Raw genomic sequence first — 27,489 nt, 5'->3', positions numbered from 1 at the left:
ATTTCTTGGCATATGACTGCTCATAATATTTTTTTTATAATTGTATTTCTGCAGTGTTGGTCATGATATCTCCTTTCTCATTGTGATTTTGTTTATTTTGGTCCTTTCTCTTTTCCTTTTGATAATTCTGACTAGGGATTTCTTGATTTTGTTAATTCCTTCAAAGAACCAGATCCTAGTTTCATTGATCTGTTTTTTTTTAAATTTCTGTATCATTTATTTCTGCTCTCATAAATAATTACAATTATTATATCTTCTTGTTGGATAGACCCTTTTATTATGAAGTAGGGTCCTTCTTCATCTATTAATACAGTCTTTGGCTTAAAATCTAGTTTGTCTGATATAAAGATGGCTACTCCAGCTTTCTTTTGATATCCATTAGCATGAAAAATTGTTTTCCACCCCATCACTTTCAATCTGGAAGTGTCTTTGTATTTAAAATGAGTCTCTTGCAGAGACACATTGGGGCTCTTGCTTTTTTATACATTCTGATACTTTATGACTTTAGATTGCAGCATTTAGTCCAATTACATTCAGAGCAATTATTAATAGATGTGAATTTAGAGCCATTGTATTACAATAAAGTCACTGTTCCTGCAGTTTGTCTTTGTTCTTTTCTAGTCTTTGTTACATTTTAGTCTCTCTTTCCCACTCCAAGGGTCCCCTTAAATATTTCTTGCCCAGCTGGTTTCGTGTTCACAAACTGCTTTGGTTTCTGCTTGTCTTGAAAACTCTTTATCTCTCCTTCTATTTTGAATGACAGCCTTACTGGATATAGTATTCTTTTTTTTTTTTTAAGATTTTATTTATTTATTTGACAGAGAGAGAGAGAGAGAGAGAGAGAGAGGTCACAAGTAGGCAGAGAGAGAGAAGGGGAAGCAGGCTCCCTGCTGAGCAGAGAGCCTGGTGCAGGCCTTGATCCCAGGACTCTGAGATCATTACCTGAGATGAAAGCAGAAGCTTAACACACTGAGCCACCCAGGCACCCTGGATATAGTATTCTTGACTATATATTTTTTCCATTCAGCACATTGAATATACCATGCCACTCTCTTCTAGCCTGTCATGTTTCTGTGGACAGGTCTGCTGCTAACCTTACGTATCCACTCTTGTAGGTTAAGTACCTTTTTTCCCTAGCTGCTTTGAGAAATCTCTCTTTATCTTTGTATTTTGCAAGTTTCACTATGATATGTCTTGGTTTTGAACTCTTTTCATTTTGAGTGGAGTTCGCTGTGCCTCTTGGACTTGAATGCCTATTTCCTTCCACAGATTAGGAAAATTCATAGTTACAATGTGTTCAAATAGACCTTCTGCCCCTTTTTCTCACTTTTCTTCTTCTAGGACTCCTATGATATGGATATTATTGTCCTTTGTGGAATCACTTAGTTCTCTAAGTCTATATTCATGATCTAATAGTTTTATTTCCCTCTACTTTTCAGTTTCATTATTTTTCACAATCTTATCTTCTATATCACCTATTTGTACCTCTGCTTCTTCCATCCTTATTGTGATAATATCCAGTCAATTTTGGTTCTCAGTTACAGCATTTTTTTTTACAGCCTTACTAGTTTTTAGGTCTTTTGTCTCTGCACCAGGGTTTCTCTGGTTCTATACTTCCTTCGAGCCCAGCCTAGTAGTCTTACGACTATTGTTCTAAATTCTTGTTTAGATATATTGCCTATATCTGTTTTGAGCAAATTTCCTGGTGGTGATTTATTCTTGATATTTCTTTTGGGGAGAATTCCTCCATCTTCTTATTATGTCTGGATTTCTGTCTTTTGTGTGCTATACAATTTTGTTATATTTTCTGCTCCTGAGAGTAATACTATATTAAGAAGGGGTCCTGCCCTCTCCAGGGCCTGGTGTATCAGGAGATGTTTCTGGTATATGTTGTATGCACCCTGCTGTTATATTTTTGCTATTCTTTCCCACAGGCCAGTCTTCTGTAGAATTCCTCCCTGCTTGCAGTGTTTGGACCTTTAAGTAGGTGTGCCTTGATTTGTTAAGCTAAGCCTGATTTTTTAAAAAAGCCACCTGATTCAAGAAAAGAGAAAAGGAAAAGGAACAAAAAAGCAAGCAAACAAACTATAAGCCTGGTTCCAAAGAATAAGAAAGAAAGAAAAAAAGAAAGGAAGAAAAAAAAGCTTCATCCAAAAAATGAGAAAAGGAAACAACAAACCAACAATTGAACAAAAAATTATAAGCCTGATTTCACAGATAGAAGGGAAAAAAAAGTTTTAAATTAAAAGTAAATAAATAATACAGTTTAAAAATAAAGGATTAAAAAAATGGAAAAAAAGAAAAAAAACCTGGTCCTATTTCCACCAGAACCTAAAGCTAACACTTCGGAGCACTCTGTGATTGGTAGTGTTGGTGCATGTGGAGGGCCTATGCTGGTCTTCAGAGGGAGAAGCCTGCTATGCTGGCTTACAGTCAGGTCTGCCCTTGTAAAGATGCCCCTGAGGGCACAGGGGTTGGGGTTTGGTGTAAGCAACCCCAGCCTCCACTTGAGGTGCTGTGTTTCTCTCTGAAGTCCTATTGTGCTTCTGGGTTGGGAGGGAGGGATGGAAGATGGCATCACTGCACTCTCTCCTCCCCAGGGAGGGGAACTCATAGGACCACTCTTCAGGAGACTCTCACAGGAAAGTGAACAATATCCTCTTCTGTCGTCCAGGCTTTCTTCAGATCCTGTCCTCGACCTGTCTGTGACTGGCTGTCAACATGCTTAGCACCACAGTTCTCTTGTGTTTTTAATCTCTGCTGGCAGCTGGATTCAAAACAACAAATCTAAAGTATCCTGCAAGGCTGGGACCCTCTCCCATCCCTTGGAAGAAAAACTGCCCAGTACCTTTCTGTCCCAGAAAAGCAGCTGCACACCTGTGCAAGTTCCTGGAGTCTATGTTGAAGCACAGCTAAAAGCTGTGACCAGGTTATCTGCCCTCTGCACATACCTCTGCTCGCTGCTGTTGAGTGGCTGCTCAATGCCACCCAGCAGGTCTTTTATACTGGAGAGGCAATACATCCTCTTCCAAATGTACTCCAGGAAGGGGAATGTTTTCTCTGGTGTGACGCAGGGGATCCCCAAAACATAGCACCTTACATCAACCCTACATGCTGCTCTCTCTCACACTCTCTCTCCCTGACTTCTCTCTACAAAAAGGAATCCCACCCTTCCATGGCACTGCAGCTTTTCTCTCCCCCAATTTATGTCTCCAAACCTCACATCTGAAATGTTTTCTCCCCCTAATTGTGCAGATTGTTTTCTCAATCCTCAGATTGATTTCCTAGTTGTTCAAAATAATTTGATGTTGATCAAGCTATGTTCCAGGAATGAAGCAAGCCTAGGATCCCTCTACCACTCCACCAATCTTAACTCCTCTGGAAAACTTAATGGGCTTTTTCATATATCATTAAATAATCTTCTCTCCCATCACTTTTAGAGATAACGTAATACTTTCATTATAATTTATAATGTAATAATGTTATTAACTTACATCTGGTAGGGCAATTGGGTGGCTCAGTCAGTTAAGTGGTTGACTCTTGATTTCAGCTCAGGTCATGATCTTGAGGTCATGAGATCAAGCCCCACATTAGGCTCCATACTTGGTGAGGAGTTTGCTCAGAACCTCAGAACCTCCCCTAGCTCCCACACACTCTCTCTCAAATTAAAAAAAAAAAAAAAATCTTTAGAAAAGTAAACATTTGACAACTGGTGTTTTCAATTATCCATCATCTAGTAACATGAAATTGGCCACATAATATTGTTTCTGATATTGGCTATGTTCATGGCTTTCTTTTCACTACCATCAGCCTTCATTCCTTACTCAATCCTCAGCAATTTGAATTGAGTACTCTACCACTCAATGGAAACTGCTTTTGCCAAATTAACTTATACCCTTCCTATTACTAAACGTGAGAACTGTGTGTCATTGTTCTTAGCTGATCTACAAGAGTGACACTTTAGACAACATCCTTTTTATTCATCATTTGGCTTCATATAAGCCATGTTCAGTTGTTTACACCTGCCAACTTCTCCATCATATCTCTCAAATCTTAGCATGAAAGCCTTCACAAGAAGACCCTCCAAAAACATCCTCTCTTAAATAGTCTGAACATTGTTTTATATCCTGAACACTGTTCATTCACCAACACAGCACAATTTGTTCTTTAAAAAAAAAAAATTACTGTTTTGGTGAAGTCTTCTGGGTTTTCTATAGAGTATCATGTCATCTGCAAATTGTGAAAGTTTGACTTCTTTCTTGCCACCTAGATGTCTTTTATTTCTTTGTGTTGTCTGATTGCTGGGACTAGGACTTCTAGTACTATGTTGAACAACAGTGGTGAGAGTGGACATCCCAGTCTTGTTCCTGATCATCATTTATTCCATCGATGGAAAACACCAAAGTCCAAGAAAACTTCTTACTTTGTTTAGGAATATAAAGCTGTCATACATGACAATACCTGGCCTTGTACACTGTGCCGAATAGTGAATGAAACTTTCCTTCCCTATATTCCTCCTGGGAGAGAAGGACTTTCTTTGAAACTTTATCAGTGAAGGGCATACTAGTCCTGTCTGACTCAAAGTAATACTGTAAACTTTGAATAATTCATGAAAAAATATTTTAAGGAGGTAGCCTCAAAAAGAAAAGAATGTGAAAAGAACATGCTCATGAAGTCTTTGTTTATACAAACCATTTGCACTCTTTGTCACTAACTGTAGGATCATGAGCTATTTAGTCAACCTGTCTCAGGACAGATTTTGATCCGATATTATAGACTTCTTACCTAGATTAATAGTTTGAGACTCTTCATTAAAAAAATAAATTGATGCAAGGAAAATCATAAATTCACACATGTTGTTTTCACCTTTAAAAGTAGATGATTCTATGATTCTTGAAATTCAATTATATGTCTCAAAAAAAGACAATTGCTATTACAACACTTTCACTCTTGAAGATTAATTACCTTTCGCTAGCTTCGCTCCCTCAGTGAAGAGTTTCTGTTAGCATACATGAACTAGAGAAACCACTGTCAGCATTTTTAAACTTTGAACTTAATTATATGTAATTTTTTTGCATACTTCTTTCAAGTTATCATGTGTTAGGCATTAAATGAATGTTTTTATGAATCCCTGCATATTTAAGTATATTTCTGTACGTTCAGGTTTCAGTTTTCTCTACTGATAAAAAATATGCTTCCCTTTATTCTTAATCTTCCAGAATTGATTGCTCATTTCTTGGTTTAAAAACATTTTAAATGACAATTTTTCAATGTTGAATAGCTTCCCCATGAAATTAAAAAACAAAACTGCAAGCTCTGTGCAACGCATAATTCATCAGGTCCCCCTCCAGATCTCTATGTTCTCTAACCCATACTGCCAGCAGTATAGATTGTACTCCAAACACAAACCAACCTCTTTATCAAGCTCAGCACCTGGCAGCTCTGCACAAGCTAGAAGCAGTCCCCAGTATTTTACTTAACCAAGGTTCCTTCTTTGTTGTTTTTCTTGTTTTAATGTAGATATCCTGTTCCTTTCGAAGATAGTGGTAGACTCCTAAAATCACTCAAATTCCTGAGATATTTGCATTAAATTACAAACTGATAGTCTTAATCTTAAACTTTAAGTTAAGATTAAGACTTAATCTTAAACGTTAAGACATTAAATCTTAAACTTTTTAAGTCTTAATCTTAAACACGTTGTCATGCATGGGTTTCTTTAAGAGGACAAGTAGATTGCAGCTGCAATAGGTATTTTTCATTATTTTTTTCTGGGAATGCATAATCATTTACATTGCCTGAAATATATTAGTTAGTAGCAGTGTCACTTGTTAAAAAAATAATCTTGTTCCTCGGTAAATAAGAGGAAATAGTTAATCCAGCTATTAATTAATTAATTAATTAATTACAGCTCTGTAAAAAGAGCCATTGTATTTTCACAAGCAGCCAACATGTATTCAGCATCAGACATGATGCTGACAGGGGACGAGGCTTAGTGGAGACTACTGAAGAATGACAAGTCACAGTACCTGTTAAGATTTTGACAATGTAGATTTATAAAATTTACCAAATCAAACAGATTAAGCCCAACTTGGCCACTAGTTTCTATGTAAATATTTATTACCTTCCATATGCAGCTTCCCCTCGAGGTTAAGTTTCTTTCTTGAAGTTTTCCTGCCTGAGGAAAACGTTCTGAAGCTTCACATATCTTGAACATCACTTTATTGTACACACATTTGCTTGTCTGTCTGTTCTTCTAGATGTAAGCTTCTTGGGGGTAGAAACTATTTTATTTCTTTTATGAGCAAAGGTTAAGGTTAAAAGGCATAGTAATTACTATGAATTCTATATTTGTATAGGCTTTAATTTCAGTCAGACACTCCATTTAAGTTTGAACATATTTCACTTTGCCACAAATTTCAATCTATTTCTATCCAACAAAACTCATGAATAAATTTCAACATACTTGCCAACAAGAGAAATAAATAGTAAGGCAAATTTCTCTTCACAACCATTTGTTTAATATCTGTCCCTCCCTTTCCTTTATTAAAATGAGAGCACCACATCATGAGTAGGTAAAGGGAAATAAAGATACCCACAAGGAAATTTAAGTCATTTTAAACAAAGCTAACTATAGATTTAGACCAAGATTTAATTGGATCATATCAGACAGTATAATTTATCATGAATTAATCTTTCCTTTCTAAATGTTTTTATCTTGACATCTAAAAACAGTTTTAATTATATATTAGTCTCTTAGTATAACTTTTATAATAAAAGCCTCCAAAAGAGGATTTGTCAAGCAGGAAGAGTCAGCATCATAGTTAATTTACTGTGGTGCATATTTTTATTCTCTTGTATATTAGGTAGATTTTTATACTATCTTTAAGTAAATTTTCCATAAAAAGATAATAAAGGAATTTGAATATCTAAAATTTTATAATTTTTAAATTTATAATCTATAATTTTAATACCTTGGGTTACTTAATATACATAGAATACCAAACTGGCTAATGGTGTGATATTATTTCTTTTAGAGTAGTTTAGTACTTCATATGTTTTAATTCCAACTGTGCTTAATCAGTACATTGCAAAAAAATGTGAATGCTATAATTATTACAGTAAAGGAGACTTTAAAAATGAATATTAAAGTAAAAATAATATTTCTTAGCCATTTAAAAGTCATTTTCTTCTATTTATATTCCTTTCCTAACATGTCATAGACATTATATCTCTATTTTTATTTAACATAAGAAATCATTTTTTAAAAGATTTTATTTATTTATTCATCAGTGAGACAGAGAGAGTGCAAGCACAAGCAGGGGGAGCAGCAGGCAGAGGAAGAAGCAGGCTCCCTGATGAGCAAGGAGCCTGATGCAGGAGTTTATCCGGGACCCCTGGATCATGACCTGAGCTAAAGGCAAATGCTTACCCGACTGAACCACCCAGGCATCCCTAAGGAATCATTTTAAATAATAATATATTTTCTGTTTTTATAAATCAAAGAAGTTAGATAATATTACACATCAAATTCTCTTTATCCTTTGAATGAGGAGGAAACAAAGGGCACCAGAAAAAATATTTATCGAGCATCTACTTTATGAAAGATGTTATACTTTAAGTGTAAATATCAGATTTTCATTCTCTTGTTTTAATTATTCCCATTCAATCTTCTGTAACATATTTGAGATGGCCATGTCCTCTACAACTTTCCACTGTTGGCCTCATCCCACTGTCTTCCCATCTAGCTCAGATCCCATTACCTATTACTTCAAATAATCACATCAATATCTTTCCCTGCAATCTTTGACTTTTCCCCCCACTCCTCTGCCAAAATCCCAGTAAGTATCCCCTGTCTTTGAGCTTTCTCCTAGGTTGCTGAGGTCTGCTGAAAAAAATTTACCAACAATAGTGAGGCAGACTAGAATTTACAAATTTCACTGATTCCCATAATGCCTAAGAAATTTCTGATGGCATAACAAGTTTAAAAAAAAAAAAAAAAAGCTGGGGGGGGGGTAGAAAAAAGAAAACTAAACTGCATGTAAAATATATACCTCTATGGAAGTTACGAGGCTGCCAAATCTTGAATGTAGAATTTAATTTTATCATGAAAGTCTGAGGTGCTTACTGGAGTTGAGAAATCAATCTATCAAGTGGCAAGATAATAACCACAGATAGACCTTATGATGACTCACTCTCTGTTTGAAATAATAACCATTTGCAGAAACTGCTTTTAAGCAACCCTCAATTTATTTTATTGGTATAAATTGAACATGGTTTTCTCTTACGAATTCAATCTGCCAAAAACCAAATCTATCATTTCTCTCACTGTTTTTTTATTTAACCCAAGGGCAACTAATGTCATCATTCTGGCCCTACACATATGTTATATGGTTGAAGATAGACCCTGCCCATTTTTTTCTCATTAACCACTTATAGTTTCATTCACCCTAGTCCTCTTTGTGAAGCAGTGGTAAGATTTAGCTCGTCTGTCAGATCCTTGCGTAGTAATTCTTTCCTACCCTTATGTTAGAAAACTGAAGTTTTAAAAATTCATCCCTTCATAATTATAATGAATTCCTAAGCTCTTACGACAGTTGTATCTAAATCTAAACTTCTAAGTATATGTTTTTAATCACTTAGAATAATTCTTTCTTTGAAATCTAAGGTTAAAGGATCTTACTCTGTCTTCAATATATATTTTAAAGTTTATTTAATGTGTAGAACACCAAGCAGAAAATAAAAAGATGTTTTTTATAGGCAAAGAACAGATGACTAGATGAAAATTGGGAAATTAGTCTTCTACCTGTCATACTCATTGAATGCTTATGGGAAAAACATAAAGAGCCTGGATTGATGATTGACTTTTCTCTCTGATAACTTAACAAAATTACTTAGAAATTCAGTTCTATCATCTAATTGCCAAAGTCAGGGTTTAAAGGCTTAAATTAATACCTTTTCCACTTCTCATTCATGTTAATCATTTTCCTCTCAATCACATGTCCATTCTCCTTGTTCTCTTGTTTTTTAGTTCAAGCTATAAACATATTTATATATAGTATATTTTTTAAAGATTTTTTTTAATTTATTTGACACACAGAGAGAGATCACAAGTAGGCAGAGAGGCAGGCAGAGAGAGGGAATCGGGCTCCCTCCTCAGCAGAGAGCCCAATGCGGGGCTCCATTCCAGGACCCTGAGACAATTGATTTGGCAAAGTACCCACATCCATAATATATGAAAATTCCTGCAAATTAATGGGAAAATGGCAGGTAAATTTCTAAGTGTGCAAGAGACTTGAATAGGCATTTCACTTAAGAGAATGCATTTATCTAAGTGATCAATGATAAAATAATGGGGTGGACAATATTATGAGTCATAGGGGCATGTAAATACAAACTACAAAAAGATACTACACATTTAATGTTGAATAAATATTTGGCCACACAAAGTGGTGGCAAGCAGATACAGAACTTCTATTCTCTTATACTCCTCATACACATGTAAAACCATCTTAAAAACTACTTGGCAATATCTGTTTGTTTTTTAACTTTATTTTTTTAGTGTTCCAAGTTTCATTTTTTATGGATCACACCCAGTGCGCCATGCAATACGTGCCCTCCTTAATACCCAATACCTACCACTAGATCTATTTTTTAAAAATTTTATTTATTTCTTTATTTGATAGAGAGAGAGTACATTCACAAGCAGGGGGAGTGGGAGAAGTAGGCTCCCCACTGAGCAAGGAGCCCAATGAGGGTCTCAATCACAGGACCCTGGGATCATGACCTGACCCAAAGGCAGAGGATTAACTGAGGCACCCAGGTGACTCTTTCGCAGTGTCTATTAAAGCTGAACAAGTATATGTATGTATGTGTGTGTGTGTATCCCTATCTATACCTATAGCCATATATCCTATGATAGGGGTATATATATCCATATATTCTATGACCTCTTAGCAATTCTACCCTTAGGTATCATCCCCCAAAATGATATTTATGCAAGCGAAATAGGCAAATACAGCATTATTTTAAATTGCCAAAAAGTAGTAAACATACCAAATTTCCTCGCACATGTGTGTGACACCATGGACAGGTCTTTCAGACATAATCAGATATAATGCTGAATGACAGAAGTCAGAGAAAAGAATGCACTCTCTGTGGTCTTAATTCACATAAATTTAAGCTGGCCAAATTAAACCGTGAAGGTGGAAGTCAGCATAGCAGCAACTTTTGTTGGAGAGATGGAGGCAATGACTGAAAAGGACATAAGAAAGGCTCCTGGAATGTTGAATAGTTTTCTATATGTTGATTTGAATAATGGCTACACAAGTGTGTTCACTTTGTAAAAATTTCATTGAGCTATACACTTAACTAGATGTATGCTATAAAATATACCTCAATCTGATGTTTTTAAAAGGGAAATATTTGTATATATTTACATGTCACACAGATAGAACTTTAAGATTACTCTATGAATAAAAAGACATTTTTGTGTAAAAAAGAGAATATTATTTGGAAAATCAGGGGTCATACTAAAGTAGTGAATACTTACATATTTTTTTCTAAATATTGAGTAGTGGTATAGAGTCCATATTTGGTAACAATGACACCTAAGCCACATTGATTCTGGCATATTGAAAAATGAAAACTACAGAGATGAGTGCTCAAATAGGAGTTGAAGTAGGAAAATATAAACCATACCTAAGGAGTAGAAATATATGGTAAATATTGCCCATCCTTCCATAGGTAGTAGTAGCCTGCAATAACTAACTTCCTCTCATATATGAGATCTCAGTTCTAGGGCAATACATTTACCTAATGAACTTCCTAACATCCAGGAAATAATTAATTTTTTTCTTAAAACAGCATCCAGATCCTTCAAGTAATTTTACCTTTTTTTTCACTTTCTAGAAAATATGAATGTATCACTATTAAGAGAAAAGCAAATTTGACTCTTCTAATTATACAACTTATTCAATATTTTTCAAATAGAAACAAGGCTATATTAGTTTAGATCATCAAACTTAGCATTTCTGTTAAAATAAAGCTTAAATATTGATTAGATAGCAAATGTTATAGTTATTATGAATTAAAGCTACCAGTTCTATGTTAGTTACCAACAGGAAAAATTATTATTGCCTATTAAAAATTTCTTGTGACACATTTAAAGAGTACTTTCAATCACCAAAAAGCTATTCTCTTTTGTAGACACTCTATTAGGCACAATCATATATTAAAGATCTTTTTATTTATGTACTTTCATAAAATAGTTGTTAGCTCTTTATATCTTAGCAACCAAGGGAAATACAAAATCAATTTTACCTTCCTCCATGCCCCCTGCTTTATTTCTAATGAAGTGCTTTTAATTGCCAGAAGAAACATGCCCAATGTGTCATATAATTCATGTGTTAAGGCGCACAAAATTCTAAAGTACAACATTCAGATTTTTTTAGCATCCAAAATTACATTGTTTAATTATGAGCTATAATAATTTTTATAACTGAAAGCACAAAATTAATTTCAAAATTAATAAAAATTAAAATATGTAAATATATTTCTATTAACTATATTAGAAAACATTTAAAACAGCCAGAAAGTATATCCAATTGACTAAAATTATCTGTAATGTTATAAAAAGTATTCATGTTAAGACTTTTATGTTTTCATTAAAAATTTTTTAATGAAAAGATTAGATAATCTTATAGTCAATTTAATATGGCCAATTACCTTAAACACATTTCACCAAAGAAGATATACAGATGCCGAATAAGCATCTGTGAAAAGATGTTCCACACTATCATCAGAGAAATACAAATTAAAACAACGAGATACTACTACACATCTCTTAGAATGGTTAAAATTCAAAACACTGGCAACACCAAATGCTGGATAGCGTGTGGTGTAACATTAACACTCATACAATTGCTGATGGGAATGCAAAGCAGTATGGTCACTTTGAAAGACAGGTTGGCAGTTTCCTACAAAACAAAACATACTCTGCATATGATCCAGTAGTCATGCTCATTGGCATTTACCAATAGGAGCTGGAAACATTATCACACAAAAATCTGCACATGGGTGTTTACAATAGCTCTATTCATAATTGCCAAAAGTTGGAGGCAACCAAAATGTCCATCAGCCAGTGAATGGATAAGTAAACATTCAGACAATGGAATATAATTCAGTGCTAAAAAGAAATAACCTAACAAGCTATGAAGGACATTTAAATGTATATTACTAAGTGAAATATGCCAATCTGAAAAAGGCTAAAGACTGTATGATTCCAACTGTGCAACATTCTGAAGTCAAAACTATAGAGACTGTAAAAAGATCAGTGGTAGCTGGGTTTGGGATCAGAGTGGTGAATAGGATTTTTAGGGTAGTGAAAATGGTCTGTATGATGCTATAATTATGGATACATGTTACTATACAGTTGTGTTATATAAATACATTGGTATAATATATTTGTAGAATGTACAACATCAAGTGTGAACTCTAATGTAAACTATGAACTGTGGGTGATAATGATGTTTAAATGCAGGTTCATTAATTTTAACAAATATACCACTGTGATTGGGGGGATGTTGATAATACAGGAAGCTGTATGTATATTTGTGGGAGCAAATGGTATATGCAAAATTTCTGTACCTTCCTCTCAATTTGGGGTGTACCTAAAACTCTTTTTTAAGATCTTGTTTATTTATTTGACAGAGAGAGAGCAAGAGCAGGAATACAAGTAGGGGGAGTAAGAGAGGGGCTTACATAAAATATCTTTTAAGTTATAATAATCTATTTAACCTGATAACAACTTCAATCATATATAAAAAGACTCTTCTATAAATCCCACACCCACTTTATATTATTGATGTCACAAATCACATATTGTGAATTTAACATGATTTTGCAGCTATAGTTATTTTTAATGTTTTTGTTTCAAATTCTGTCCAAATGTAAAAGTGCTTTATTTTACACCAATACAGTATTATAGTAATCTGTACTTTCTTATATATTTACCTTTACCAGCAAGCTGTATATTCTCACATGGTTTCATGTTTCTGTATGACATACTTTTATTTCAACTTGCATTTCATTTCATTTCATTTCAACTTTCATCTCTTATAGGACAGACCTAATGGTGTTGAACTCCCTCAGCTTTTATTTTATCTTTTTATTTCTCTTTCATCTTTGAAGGACATTTTTACCAGGTAATGTTCTTGGTTGATAGGTTTTTCCATCTTTTGGTGCTCTATGCTGTCCCTTCCCTTCCTGCCTGAAGGTTTCTGCTAAGAAATATACTGATAATTTTATGGAGGTTCCCCTGTCCATGACAAGTTGCTTTTCTCTTCCTGATTCAAGATTTTCTCTTTGACAGTTTAATTACAATGTGTCTTTTGGTGTGGGGCTCTTTGGATTCATCCTAGCTGGAATTCTTTGAGCTTCCTGAACTTAGGTGTCCATTTCTTTCCTTAGACTTGAAAATTTTCAGCCATTATTTCTTCAAATACTCTACCCCACCACCCTTTTCTTTCTCAAACTCCCATAAATATATATTGGCTGCTTAATGGTGTTTTTTGATTTCCTTAAGCTTTCTTCACTTTTCTCTATATTTTTTTTCTGACTCAATAATTTCAAATTGCCTGTCATTGAGCTCACTATTTTCTTCTGTTTCATCAAATTCAATATTGAAGTTCCTCTAGTGAATTTTCCAATTCAGTTGAATTCTGATTCAACTGAATCCAAATTCAGTTATTGAATTTGTTGATTCTTCTCTATACTTTCTCCTTGTTGGTGTCCTCATTTTGTTCATGTATTTTCTTGATATTGTTTGTTTATCTGTGTTCTTTTGTAGATCACTGACTTCTCGTAAGACAATTACTTTGAATTCTTTGTCAGGTAACTCATAGATCTCCATTTCTTTAGGTTTATTTTGTTCCTTTGACTGGACAATGTTTCTATGTTTCTTTGTGTCCAGTGATTTTTTTTTTTCTGAGCTTTTGCATTTGAAAAACAAACAAACAGCACTTCTGTCAGTCCTTTTGGCTGGCTTTCAGTGGGGGAAAGACTTTCACCAATTAACCCAGCTATAGATCCTAGGGGGCCTCTGAAACCTTTTATGGGGTGGGGATATGGTATCTGTAAGCTTACAAATTTCCCAATTAGAGATTTGCTAGTTTCTTTTTCAGGAACTCATAATTTCTTGCTCCCTCTGGTGACTGTGCAATACTGCAAGTTCAAAGGTGCTACAGTAGTAAACTATTCAACTCCCTTTTGTTCTCAGCAACCCTGAGGCATCCAAGTATCCTGATTCCCTATCAGGGTTCCAAGTGAGGCCAGAGAGAAACCAGTTTCTCAGGCAGCACTCTGTAAATCCAAATGAAAGCTCCTCCCCTCTCCCTTCCCCCAAAGAAGCCATGAGTTGGGTGCATTTTCCCAATAACACGAAGTTACATTGGCCTCTGTGCCACCTCAAGTCCTCCAGTGAAAGATCAAGCTACTCCCGTTTTCCCTTACTTTTAGTGGCCCCCATGGAAAATTATGCTGGTTCCAACTAAGCCAGTGCTTCAAGTCAGATAAGAAAGAAGTCTCCCAGGCAGCCCTCTAAAAATCTTGCACATTGGACACATGCTCCAATTGTCTGCTTCCCCCGGGAGAAGGCATGAGCTAGAGTTCTCTCTAATGACACTGACTGTGTTGGCTTGGGGGTGGGACAATTGGGAGTAAAGTTAAATAATTCTTCCCATTCATTTCAATTTAGCTGTTCTAAATTTTTGTTATCTGCTTGGGTTATTACAACTTAAGTGGTTCCTGGAGTTCCCATAAAGATATTTTGGTCACATATTGCTAAGTCCATGTCTCTGTAGGAGAACAAGGCTAGGTCTATTTATTCTGCAATCTTGCACTTATTCTCATTGATTTCTGCTCTGGTCTTGATTATTTATTTTCCCACTTACTTTGGTTTTATTTTGCTCTTTTTTTCTTATGGTGGATACTGAAGTCATTGATTTGAGATCTTTCTTCTTTCTTATATAGGCTTTTGGTGCTATAAATTTCCTCTTCATACTGCTTTAGTACCATTACACAAAACTGATACATTTTCTTTATCAATTCAAAAGATTTTTTTTCTTTGATTCATGTTATTTAGAAGGATATTACTGAATTTCTAAATTTTGGAGGATTTTTCCAGAGAGCATCCTATGAGTGATTTCTAACTTAATTCCACTGTGGTCAGTAATATACATTGGTTGACTTAGATCCCTTTCAATTTCTTGTGATTTGTTTTATGGTCCAATGCAGTCTATTTTGGCAAATGTTTGTTTTTTGAGTACAAGAAAAGAATGTTTGGTTTTGGGTAGAGCATTTCATAAATGCAATGGCATGATGTCAATTCACAACGTTGTTCAAATCTTCTACTTTCTTCATAATCTTTCTTTTTTCTGTTCTACCAGTTATTGAGAGGATCTGTTACTATAATTGTGGGTTAGTCTATTTCTTCTTGTGGTTTTAGCAGTTCTTACCTTACGTATTTTCAAGCTCCACTACTAGGTACATAAGTCTCAGTAAATTGACCTCTTTATCTCTACAAAATAAACTTGTTTATCTCTAATTAAGATATTTTGTTCTGAATGCTATTTTGTCTGACATTAAAATGATGACTCAGATTTTGTTTTATAACGTGTTAGGCTGGTATAAATTCTTCCATTCTTTTACTTTTAACTTACTTCTATCTATATTTATGTTTGAAATTTGTTTCTCACAGGCAGCCTGCAGGTTTGCTTTTTATCTGAGACTCTTTTGTTGTTGTTGTTTTCCCCATTGGATATTCTTTCCTGCTTTCTTGAAAAATAGTTGACTGTATAGTTGTGGGTCCATTTTTGGGTTCTTTTTTTCTCATTGTAGATATTGAAGTCATTGATTTGAGATGTTTCCTCTTTCCTTATATAGATCTAACACTCTTTCCATTCCTTCCTTTTTCTATAGATCTTTTTTCTTTCCTTTTATACCTCTAACAATCTCTGTATTTTATTTGAAATTTCTACATCATTTAAACTTAATCTTTTATTAATATGGTTAGCTTCAAATCTATTATCTTGCAATTTATTTCTTATTTTTCCCATCTTTTCCTTGTTTCTGTTTTCCTCTTACCACAGTTTTTTAGATTAATTAAGATTTCTATCATTTTATCACCCTTATAAGCTTTTTAACTATAACTTTGTCATAAATAGGTGCTTCAGGACTTACAGGACACATGTCTAAGTTTTCACAATCTTTTTTCACCTATTACCACTACGTGGAAAGTGTAAGAATCTTAGAACAGTATAGTTCAATATCCCTCTCTCAATATACGCTATTGTTTTTCATTTCAATTATATATATATATATCATCTACCTCACACTACATTGTTATTATTTTTGTTTAAACAGTTACTTATCTTTTAGATAATTAAGTAATATGAAACAAATCTTAAGTATTTATTTATCTAGTTACCATTTCCTGTGAACTTCATGTCTTTTTGGGGATTCATATTTTCACGTGGTATTTTCTTTCTGGCTAAGGAAATTACTTTAAACTATTTTATAGTGTAGGTATGCAGTTTACAGATGCTTTCTACTTTTGTATGCTAACAAAGTATTTAGCCTTGTTTTGAAAGGAATTTTTTATAGGTATAGAATTCTAAGTTAACAGAGTTTGTGCTTTTTTCCTTTTCTTTTTTTCTTCTGGGTTTCATTTTGAGTAGTTTTTATCACTGTATCTTCAATTTCACTAATTTTTTTCTTCTGCCAAGGGTTATCTGCCATTGATCCCATCCCATGTGTTTTTCACCTCATACATTACAGTTTTCATCTTCAGAAGTTATATCTGGGTCATTTTTATATCTTCTACATATCCACTTAAATTTGATCATATGGAGTATCTTTTAGTAACTTTTTAAAAGTCCTTGAACCCTTAATCAGTTTTGCATGTTAGATTTATCTTGCCAGTATAAGTCTCATTTTCCTGCTTTTAGAAAAAAAGCTGATAAATTTTTATTGTAAATTTTAACTTGTTGGATGCTAAAAATTTTTTTGTCCCTGTATATATTCTTAAGTATTATTTTTCTAGGAACCAGTTAAATTACTTGGAAACAATATTACCTTTTCTGGTCTTTCTTGTAACATTTGTTTTATGAGAACAATGCAGTGGTCAATCTAGTGTCATTTGTTCTTTTACTGAGGAAAGATTCTCTGTAATCTGCCCAATGCTCCATTACAATTGAGATTTTCCAGTGTGTTTAGTAACACTATCCCTGGCCCTATGTGAGCACTGAGCATCATTATATCAGGAAGGTTATTTCCCCAGCCTTGCGTCCTCACACACACGTGTTGATTGGTAATCAGCTGAATTCTTGATGGAGGGTCCTCTGAATGTAGGAAATCTCTGGAGTTTTCTCTCTGTGCTACTCCTTTCTCTCCAAAAATCTATTCTGTGAACTATTGCTGCCTTGGTTTCATTGAACACTCAGTTCCATAGACTCACTATGTCTACTGAACTCCACCTAATTTCCCCTTCCCTGTGTTGTAAACTGAAAACTCTCTCAAAGAGTTTTTTTTTTACTCTTCATCTTAATTGCCTGATGTCCACTGTCTTGAAAACCATCCTGTATAGATTTTGTTTTTATTCTTCAGACAGGAGGATAAATCCAATCTCTGTCATTCCATCTTGACCCAAAGCTGAAGTTTGCCAAGATATTTTTTCTTAGGAATTTTTAATTGTTTGCATTGAGTGCGTTGTTCTAAATGCTCTGTTGTCTGTATTAATAGAGACTCTGATAATTTCTTTTTTACACTTTAAGATATCTATACTTGTTGTTAAGAATTATTTCTCAGCAGCTTCCTTATGCCCATAATGATTCTTATCCAGGGAAGAAGTGTTGTACTCACAATCATATTATGATTAAATGAAATAATGGATGGGTTTACAAATAAAGCAAATCATCCTTTAGGACCTCAGAAATAAGTCTAAAAACAAGATTACATATGCTAACATATTAAAAAAAACTCATTTGAATCTATTTATTAAGATAACCAGTCAATACTGGTCTCTCTAAGCAATGTGATAGATCTTTAATGATGATATATCCTACAGACCTTTCTCTTTTATTGTATGATTTGACATTGTAATTCTATTAAAGATATTTGACAGTTTACTGGTTTTAAGCTATAAGGGATTTTTTTCTCTGTATTTCATATTTGTCTAATGAATGCGTTGAAATAAATATGAAGTAAATATATTTCTGATGTTGCATGAAGAATTTTTCTGAAATTTTTTTGTCTCACATATAGATTCTTTAAAATATTTTATAAAAATAAATTATATTCTTTGATACTTCCTCTGCTCAGCTTACAAATATATTTACTTACCTGAAATATATCAGTGCCTAAATTTAAAAGTCAGTAGTAGGCTCCTTCTTTAAAACATCTTAGTTCACCCCATCAAAATACCACCAGCATTTTTCACAAAGCTAAGAATCCATTCTAAAATGTGTATGAAACCAGAAAAGACCCTTGATAGCCAAAGTAATTCTGAAAAAGAAAAAACAAAACTGAAGGCATCATGATTCCAGATTTCAAGCCATATTACAAAGCTGTAGTCATCAAGACAGTATGGTACTGGCACTAAAACAGACACAAAGATCAATGGAACAGAATAGAGAACCCATGGGGTGCCTGGGTGGCTCAGCGGGTTAAAGCCTCTACCTTTGGCTCAGGTCATGATCTCAGGGTCTTGGGATTGAGCCCCACATCAGGCTGTCTGCTCAGCAGGGAGCCTGCTTCCTCCTCTCTCTCTGCCTACTTGTGATCTCTCTCTCTGTCAAATAAATAAATAAATAAATAAAATAGAGAACCCAGAAAGGGACCCAAAATTGTATGGTCAACTAATCTTCAACAAAGAGGAAAGAATATCCAATGGAGAAAAGACAGTCTCTTCACAAATGTTGCTGGGAAAACTAGATAGCAACATGCAGAAGAATGAAACTGGTCCACCTTCTTACACCATATATGAAAATAAATTTAAAACAGATGAAAGACCTTAATGTGAGACAGGAAACCATCAAAATCCTAGAGAACACAGGCAACAGCCTCTTTGACCCCAGCCGTAGTAACTTCTTACTAGACATATCACCACAGGCAAGGGAAACAAAAGCAGAAATGAACTACTGGTTTAAGGAATGAACTAGTAGTTTATTCAAAAATGAACTATTGAGTTCATCAAGATTAAAAAAAAAAAAAAAAAACTTCTGCACGGCAAAGGAAACAATCAACAAAACTGAAAGGCAGCCTATGGAATGAGAGAAGATATCTGCAAATTATATACTGGATAAAGGGTTAGCATCCAAAATCTACAAAGAACTTATCAAACTCAACACCCAAAGAACAAATAACCCAGTTAAGGAACTGGCAGAAAACATGTATAGATACTTTTCCAAAGAAGACATCTAGATGGTAAGAGGCACATGAAAAGATGCTCAACATTACTCATCATCAGGGAAATAACAAACCAAACCACAATGAGATACCATCTCACACCTGTCAGGATAGCTAAAATTAACAACACAAAAAACAACCAGTGTTGGCAAAGATGCAGAGAAAGGAGAACGCTTTTGCACTGCTGGTGGGAATGCCAACTGGTGCAGTCACTCTGGAAAATAGTATGGAGGTCCCTCAAAATGTTAAAAATAGAACTACCCTATGATCCAGCAATTGCAATATTAGGTATTTACTGGAAGCATACAAACATAGTGATTTGAAGGGGCACATGCACCCTGATGTTTACAGCAGCATTATTAACAATAGCCAAACTATGGAGAGAGCCCAAATGTCCACTGACTGACAAATGGATAAAGAAGATGTGGTACACACACACACACACACACAATGGAATAGTGCTCAGCCATAAAAAAGAATGAAACCTTGCCATTTGCCACAACGTGGATGGAGCTACAGTTTACTATGGTAAGTGAAATAAGTCAGTCATAAAAAGATAAATACATATGATTTCACTCATATGTGGAATTTAAGAAAGAAACCAGATGAACAACATATGGGAACGGGGAAAAGAAAAAAACAGATAGAGGGACACAAGCCATAGGAGACTCCTAATGACAGAGAATAAATTGAGGGTTGATGGAGGGAGGTGGGTGGAGGATGGGCTAGATGGGTGATGGGTAGTAAAGAGGGTACTTGTTAAGATGACCACTAGGTGTTTGATGTAATGAATCACTGGCTTCTACTCCAGAAACTAATGCATTATATTTTAACTACCTAAATTATATCTTATTTGCATTATATTTTAACTACCTAAAATCTAAGTTCGAGAAAAATCTTAATTTAATAAACAGTGATGAAATATACCACTGAATGACTTCAGACAATCCTGGGTCATAAGATTTTAATGCACACAATATTTTTCAGAGTTTTTGGCTTGCCAGTGTGTGTGTGTGTTGCATATGTGTTATATAATTTGGATTATTTAAGTGCATATGAAAATTTTGTAGATGCATACTGGGGCAACTTCCAGAACTCACAGTAATTTCCCCATTCTGTTCTAAATTCTCTTTTTCTGATTACCTGGGAACAGGCAGGAAACGCAAACAGGGCTAATCATAATGCAACCACTTCCTGTTATGTCAGGCCACGGATATTAATTCAGGACATGTTAGCAAGACTTTCTTCCCAAGATTTGGAAAAGGAAAGTTCTTACTTTTCTTTCTTGCAAATCTTTAAGGATGTGAGAAAAGTGTTATCATATGCCATGGTTTTGGTTTTGTGAAGAAAGCAATGTGTGAGAAATCGCATGATACCAACACATAAACTGAGAGATTCCTGGTGCTCATCACAGTTTCCAACTGGCAGTCACCTTAGCAATTCAGTTTTATTGGCCAATGAATCCTCTCTCATGCTTTAGAGAGTTTGAATAGGGCGTCTATCACTTGCAGTCAAAACTTGTCCTTAGAAGTTGATACAAAAATACTAAAACATTTTTAGAAGAATAACTAACTGGAGTTTTAAGAATTCCTTTAATTTCTGGGGTGCCTGGGTGGCTCAGTGGGTTAAAGCCTCTGCCTTTGGCTCAGGTCATGATCTTAGAGTCCTGGGATCGAGCCCCGCGTAGGGCTCTCTGCTCAGTAGGGAGCCTGATTCCCTTCCTCTCTCTCTGCCTGCCTGTCTGCTTACTTGTGATCTCTGTCTGTCACATAAATAAATAAAAATCTTAAAAAAAAAAGAATTCCTTTAATTTCATTTTAATGATGCATAATAAGAAAATAGAATATATTACTACAGTATCAGCTTATCTACCTATGATGCTTTTAAGCTGGACTGTTAGTTGATAATAACATCACCTATAACAAATAATTTTAACTAAATTTTATCATAATTTTTTATTTCTTTTGGCAATATTTAGATAAGGAAAATGATTCATATTTTCTTCCATTATTTTCCATGTTTATGTACTGAAAAGAAAAATGTTCACATGGGTTCAATAGTCAACCAAAGTTGTTTGACCCAACATGAGTGTTAATTAGATAATAAAATTTTAGAGAAGTAATAGAAATCTTCACGGTCCACAAAAAAAAGACTTTTTCTTAGATAAAATAGAGAGATGATGCAAAAGGAAATAGAAAAATGGAACACAATAGCAAAACTGAAGGCTGAGATCAAACAGAAAATGTAAACATACCCTGGGAAATATGGTTAATTCTGGGTTTAAAACTATATCAGAAACTCAAAACATCTTCATCAAGTAAAAATAATTTTTTCAGTTTTCATTTTTCTCCTTCTCTAACGTAACCAGTATTTAATAAAATAAGTAGCAACTATCTCTTCCACATCTTTATTATTTTCTTTCATAAAACAGTCATCTTCCTGTGAATAAATGGAAAGCAAATCAACCTAAAGATATCAATTAATTTTAAGGCACTATGCAAGGTTCTGCAAGCAGCACTGTAAAGACCAGGGATTTTAACACTCTCTAATGTTCGTTTTAAATGGTTTACACTATGACTAGTATGACTTAAACAATTTTTATCCTCTGATTGGCAGGATTTTGTTAAAAAAAAATTGTAATAGATTAGGAAGAAGGAAATACAGAGAGCTGAGGGGAAAAAAAAGACTCATATTCTCAGGATAGCCCACAATTTCCACTTCCAAATAGTTCCCATATATGAAACCCCTTAAATTATATTGTAACCCTTCCCTCTGGAGTCTTGACCTGCAGTTTGAGAAATACTGGCATTGATATATGAAATCCACAGATAATGCAAAAAACTCATTTTACCACATAGTTTCACCTTCTGCCCCCATCAATCATATTACAAACTGTCAACAGGAAGCAAATTGCCTCCCTTCCCATGGTCACTTTGCAGCGGAAGTGTTAATGACCAACATGAATGCCAGAAGTCAATAGGAATAAAGATATGGAGACAATACTCTAATTACCTTCAAATTGTAATATTCAACTCTATGGCAAAGTTTGTGTTGAAAGGGAAAAAAAATGGAAAAGCCGTCTGGATCTTGTTTTGTTATGTTTAAAGAAGATCTTCTCCAATATGAGTGTTTCTCTCTTACCTTCTCATTGCTTTCTCACTCTGCAGTTCTTCATCCAGTCTTTACATCCAACCTTCTCCCTTTGCTTCATCTGCTACCCTGACCAAGCTCAGCATGGTAAGGGATGCAAGTAAACTGGGAAGAAAATATTGTAGGTATATAAAACTATGTATTAAATTCTAAATTACTTGATCTGTCACTAGGCTAATGAATATTTATTGCATGCCTGCTACCTACCAGACAATATCATGCTTCAGATGTAGACCTGGTTAACAAAATAGTTCCCTTCCTTATGGAGTTCACTCTCAACATTTAGCAGTGAAGGAAAACTGCACCAGTTTTTACTAACTGTTGAGAAGCTGTTATGAGCAAAATGTTGAAAGTAGATTTTCAAAGTGCTAGGGAAATGTATAATTTGCTTATTTCCATGTATTAGGAGACGTTTATTGGCACAGCAATGTTCCTATTGAGATGTGAAGGAGGACTGCCATTTAGATAAGTTAAAGAGAAAGGACAGATTCCAGGAAGATGGAATAGTATGCAAGGAAGCCGTAAACAGTAGAAAGCATCGTCTGCTCAAACAGAAAGCCAAAGTGGCTGGCAGGAACTCAGCAAATAGTAGGTTTGTGCATATGAGACTGCAAAGGCAACTAAAGGTCAGATTGTTGGAATTTGGGGGGGGAGCATTTATTTAAAGGCCTGTTGGAAGCTGTTGGAAGATTTTAAGAGAGAAATGACATATTCAGATCTGTATTTTAAAAAGGGCATATACTGGAGAATGGACAAGAGGAGACAGGGTAAGTACGGCTATCACGACTGCAGTCTAGTTGAGGACACTGACAATAAATGCACATAGAACTGAATGGATTCCAGGCTTATTTTGGTGGTGGAATAAATTAAATTGGGCAGAAGAGTCTAAAATTATGCTTATATTTTTGGATTAAGTATATAATAGATAGTAGAGAGTTCTCCTGAATTTCAGAAAACTAGAAAGCAAATTTCTTAGATAGGAATACATAAAGCTGACCTAAAACTAAACAGCTAGGTGAATATTAAGTATTTAATTATCAAGGATTTTAATTGCCCTTCTTACAGATTATAAGAATTCCGGGTAGATGATTCAGATGGCCCTTTTCTCACTGAAACTTTTCCAATTTTGGGTGAACATCTAAGGCATCTAAAATAAAGCAGAATTATTTTCAAATCTGGGTGTGATCAGTAATTTATTTCTCATGAAGAAAAAAATGTCATGTTTAAAAGAAAGGCTGAACATGTATATCTTACATCTTGCTAAATTCACAATTATAAGAGGAATTTCTAGTTGTGGAAATAATATCAGGAAACAATAAGAGTGTTAAGCCATTTTTTCTCATCTATCCCTTTTGCTACTGACTCCACCACTGTAATTTTCAGTTTTGGCTTAGAATTCTGTGTTCTCTACACAATAGGCTCTGACATTATATCTCTTCCAGACACATAAACCCAAAAGCTGCCATCTGCTCACCCCAAAATGGTTTTGAATATCCTTTCTCTAAAATAAAGCCCAGGTTAATTACCTCAAAAGGTTTTTTCATACTATACTACAACCAGAGATCTGAATTCAATAATCCAAAAATCAACCACTTATTCAGGTTTAATATAATACTTATCTTGAGCAAAGCGGTCTGCTAAGTGCTGCGCTGAATCATAAAAATCTCACAACATTTGAAATCTTGCTGGATTGATAGCAGAGAATGCATACAATTTTAGGAAGACTACACAAGTGTAAAATTATTAGCACCAAGGTTTGTTTCTTTTTTTTTTATTCATTTGACAGAGATAGATCACAAGTAGGCAGAGAGGCAGACAGAGAGAGAGAGAGGGAAGCAGGCTCCCTGCTGAGCAGAGAGCCCGATGCAGGACTCAATCCCAGGACCCTGGGATCATGACCTGAGCCGAAGGCAGCGGCTTAACCCACTGAGCCACCCAGGTGCCCCATTAGCACCAAGTTTTAAATTAACTTACTGTTACTATTTTTTTTTTAAGATTTTTATTTTTATTTATTTATTTGACAGAGAGAGATCACAAGTAGGCAGAGAGGCAGGCAGAGAGAGAGAGGAGGAAGCAGGCTCCCTGCTGAGCAGAGAGCCCGATGCGGGACTCGATCCCAGGACCCTGAGATCATGACCTGAGCCGAAGGCAGCGGATTAACCCACTGAGCCACCCAGGCGCCCAACTTACTGTTACTATTAAGCATTTCTAATATAGGCCTACACAAATCTTACTGGCTTGCACAGTTGTCTCTTCTATTAATAAAGGGACAAACAATAAGATAAAATCTAAGAGATCTTAGCATTTTAATTTAGTAGTCATACTGAAAACTTACATTAGCTAATAAAATACAGAGCCTGATTTCAACATTTTTATGCATTCACACACTTACAAGTTAATCAATCTAACACTTACACGTGGATATGTCTTCACCACCATCACTTTCACTTCCTGCCAGCCTTGAAGGATCATTAGAGATAAGAGGCATTTTAAGATTAGTAACTGTAAAAAAGAGATATGGTATTAACAATTCCCCTAAATGAGGACACCATTTTGTTCCGCCTAACGTTTGAAAGTTGTTTTCTAGTGAATACAATTCTACTCAGATTTGGGGCGAGATACACCAAATCTTATATACTATATTTTATAAATATATAAATATAAAATATTTGTCAACTTTTTAAAGGGGAATAAAAATGAGATAAAATCTTAGGATGCATTAATGGATCACATATACTTTATTGCTTCTGTGATATATTTCCTGGCCTGGTGTTTGCAATTAATTTGAATCATGTAAAATTTATAATACTAACATGGGCTTCTGGTTTCAGATGGCAAATCTGGCACAAATATTCACTTCTTCTTACTCATAAGTTCAGAAAATCTTGCAGATTTTACAAAAGCATAGAATGTCAGAACAAATAAAAGTAGAATTTTCTGGAAAAAAATTTTAAAAGCTATCCAGGAAAGGCACAGTTCAAGTATGATGTAAAGTGTTCAAATCAGAGTAAGAAGTCAGCAGGTGTAAGGAAGAAGAATGCAACAAATACTAAGAAACAGAATAATTAAATAAGATGCTGAAAATAATAAAGATATGAGGAGGAAGGGAAATACTTTATCTTTCAAAAAGAAAAGATAAAAGATAATAAGCAATTCTAGAGAAAATAAAGCTGTATTAGAAAAGCATGAAAAATGTAGAAAATTAAAACATGATATGATTTTGAGAAGTCAACATATAGTGTATATTACATTTTTCTACATTTACTGTCTATAACTCAGTTGTGGCAAGCTGCAGCTAGAAACTTGGATTAGTTGTTTTTTTATTACTAAAAATACAGTTTGATGAGCACCTAAGTCATATCTTACACAGTTACTGTGAAATAGGTAACAGCTAAAACTCATTTTTTATTCCATCATTCTCAGATTTGATTTTTTGATTCCTTACTTTGCCAGATGATAGTGTTACCATTTTTTCCACCTTTTATCACTCTATCATCCAGTTTCTGCCACCAGGACATTATATTTTTATTGCAAAGTTGGTAATATTTTCCTTATATTCAATAACAATTAAGCTTGCTGTCTTTTGAATATTAGTTATCATAAAAGCTTATATTCCATAACAGCATTTATCTCATTATAACTATATAAATATTGTTCATTACAGAGACACATTGTGTTCTATCACTATATTTTTTTCAGTCTTATTTGCACCTCACAGGGGAGAATGTTTATGGATTTTTCTTATCTAACCCTTTAATTAGTCTGATCAACAAAGAGAATATACACACCAATAGATGACTGATAGATAGATATAGATCCACAGACTAACTATCAGGAATTTCTGGGACTATAACAAAAAATTTAACATTCTGGTTATCAGAGTCTCAGGGGAAGAGAAGACTTTCTAGCTTCATGGAAGCTAGAAAAGTACTAAATCATGGCTAAATACTTCCCAAATATGACAAGGAACATAAACTTTCATATTCAAGAAATTGTGTGAACCCTAAACAGGATAAGCCCAAAGAAATCTATGCCAAGACATACCATAATGAAAGCTTAAAAACTAACGACCAACCTTGGAAATAACTAGAGAAAAAGAATACTTTACCACAGAGGGCAGAAGGGAGTAGTGCCGTATTTTTCTAGTGTAACAACAACAACAAAACTCTGTCAACCTAGAGTCCTATACACAATAAAAAAGTCCTATACACAATAAAATTATCCTTCAACAATGAAGAAAAATTCAAGATATTATCAGATGAAGGAAAACTAAGAAAATGTGATGCTAAGGAACACGGTAAAATTATGGTAAATAAAATAGACTTTCCTTCCCTTTAGTTTTTAAAATTACTGATAGTTGAAACAACTAACACTGTTCTAACACTGTTATGGTTTTTAATATATGTAAAGGAAATATTTTAAAAAATTATAAATGGGGGAGAATAAAAAGAGATAAAGGGAAATGATTTTTCTACATTTAACTTAAACTGCTGAAGAAATAACTCCAAAAGACTGTAAGACATATCACAGAATGGACAAAGATAAAAAAAGATATAACACAAATATATAGATATCACACACACACACACACAACAACAACAACAACCACCAAACAGCCATACAGAAAAATACAGTCAAAGATAATATAGATCTCTGCAACCTGGTAGTCAACATGGTGCCCTTCCCACTTTTCCACTTCTTCATGCCTGGTTCCGCCTGCCCCTCTGACCAGCCATGGAAGCCAGCATATCAGGCCCTCACTGTGCAGGTCTTTGATGTCAAGAACATGATGACTGCCTGTGACCCCAGCCAAGGCCATTACCTTACCACAGCTGCTAACTTTCATGGTCGGATGTCCATGAGGGAAGTAGAAGCTCA

The 27,489-nt window shown here is 34.6% G+C and overlaps 1 long non-coding RNA gene across 3 annotated transcripts in view; it reads right to left on the bottom strand.

Annotated features, from left to right (window-relative positions):
• The window catches only part of LOC309845424, a 102,556-nt gene that overhangs the window by 19,838 nt on the left and 55,229 nt on the right, over positions 1-27,489 (bottom strand). For 2 of the 3 annotated variants that reach the window (XR_014301285.1, XR_014301286.1), the window contains 2 exons: positions 25,027-25,113; positions 22,603-22,716 (listed from right to left, as the gene is read on the bottom strand). This is a non-coding gene — a long non-coding RNA (uncharacterized lncRNA). Of the gene's footprint in view, positions 1-22,602; positions 22,717-23,674; positions 23,759-25,026; positions 25,114-27,489 lie in introns of all 3 variants that reach the window. The other variant, XR_014301287.1, reaches the window with a different exon arrangement.

The sequence above is a fragment of the Mustela nivalis genome, assembly GCF_964662115.1.
Source record: "Mustela nivalis genome assembly, chromosome: 12".
Taxonomy (NCBI): domain Eukaryota; kingdom Metazoa; phylum Chordata; class Mammalia; order Carnivora; family Mustelidae; genus Mustela; species Mustela nivalis.
Note: the sequence above shows the minus strand (reverse complement) of the source record. Positions and strands in the feature narration are given on the sequence as shown.